Genomic DNA, 1,344 nt, shown 5'->3' on the forward strand with positions numbered 1-1,344 from the left:
GAAAGTTAAAATAAAATGTACTGTAATATTTGATCATTACATACTCACTGCATGGATTTTCTTTGGACAGGTTTTTCTGTCGCTCCATGCCATATCAAAGAGAATGCTATAATTACGCTGACTTACATATTCCTTTCACTGGGGTCTGAAAAAATGAGATATACCTAACCGTTCAAAGAAAAAGAAAAAGCCAATTTTTTGTCCATTAAAATAACATCAAATTGATCAGAAATACAAGTGTAGACATTGTTTAATGTTGTAAATGACTATTGTAGCTGGACGGACAGATTTTTTAATGGATATCTTTACATAGGTGTAGCAGAGGCCATTATCAGGCCAAATTTTCATCAACCTCCTGTTTCAAAATGGCACGTTGTGTTAGCTAATCATTTAGAAAACCCTTTTGCAATTATGTTTAGCACAGCTGAAAACCCTGTTGTAATGATTAAAGCAAAAAAACTGGCCTTCTTTAGACTAGTTTGAGTATCTGGAGCATCAGCAAAAAAAAAATTTGGGGGGGTTTTTTTTGGGGGGGGGATTTGCATTACAGGCTCCAAAAAATGCCCGGAAATCAATTATCTTTTCGTTTGAAACACATCTATTCTTGTCCTGAGAAATGAAGACTATTCCAAGCGAGAAATTAAACAAGAAACTAAAGCATCTCGTACAACCATGTGTACTACGCCCTTCACAGAACAGCGCAAAACTGGCCTTAACCAGAAATAGAAAGAGGAGGCACCCGGTGCACAAACTGAGGCAACGAGGACAAAGTACATTGAGTCTCTTATTTGAGAAACAGTACGGCCATCACAACTACTCACATGGCAGCTTCATTAAATAGTACCAGCAAAACACCAGTCTCAATGTAACAGTGGGAAGGGCCATACACCAGGAATTGCTGGCCCTTCTAGGCCAGAGTCCTCTGTCCAGTGTCTGTGTTCTTTTGTCATTTTAATCTTTTCCTTTTATTGGCCAGTCCCTGAGATATGGCATCCCGAGTTCGCCTCGGTCACTGTTTGACGTTGAGACTGGTGTTTTTGCTGGTACTATTAATGAACCTGCCAGTTTTTGAGGACTTACGGCTTCGAGACTGGCATTTTGTTTTCTTAGTCCCACGTAAAGTGACACAGGATGGTCATACTGCTTCTTGACAGTATCAAAGTGTATTTTTACTACAAGTATTCAAAATATGAAATTTTTTTTTTAAATAAAAAAAATGTAAATGAGTACAACAAAGGATTTTAAGAACAAATTTCAAACGAAAGGAAACTTCTTGACAGGGAAATAACACATTTAAATCAATGTGGGTTTGACACTTATGTAGGTGTCATAACGCAGCTATAA

This window comes from Salvelinus sp. IW2-2015, linkage group LG2, assembly GCF_002910315.2.
Source record: "Salvelinus sp. IW2-2015 linkage group LG2, ASM291031v2, whole genome shotgun sequence".
Classification (NCBI taxonomy): Eukaryota; Metazoa; Chordata; class Actinopteri; order Salmoniformes; family Salmonidae; genus Salvelinus; species Salvelinus sp. IW2-2015.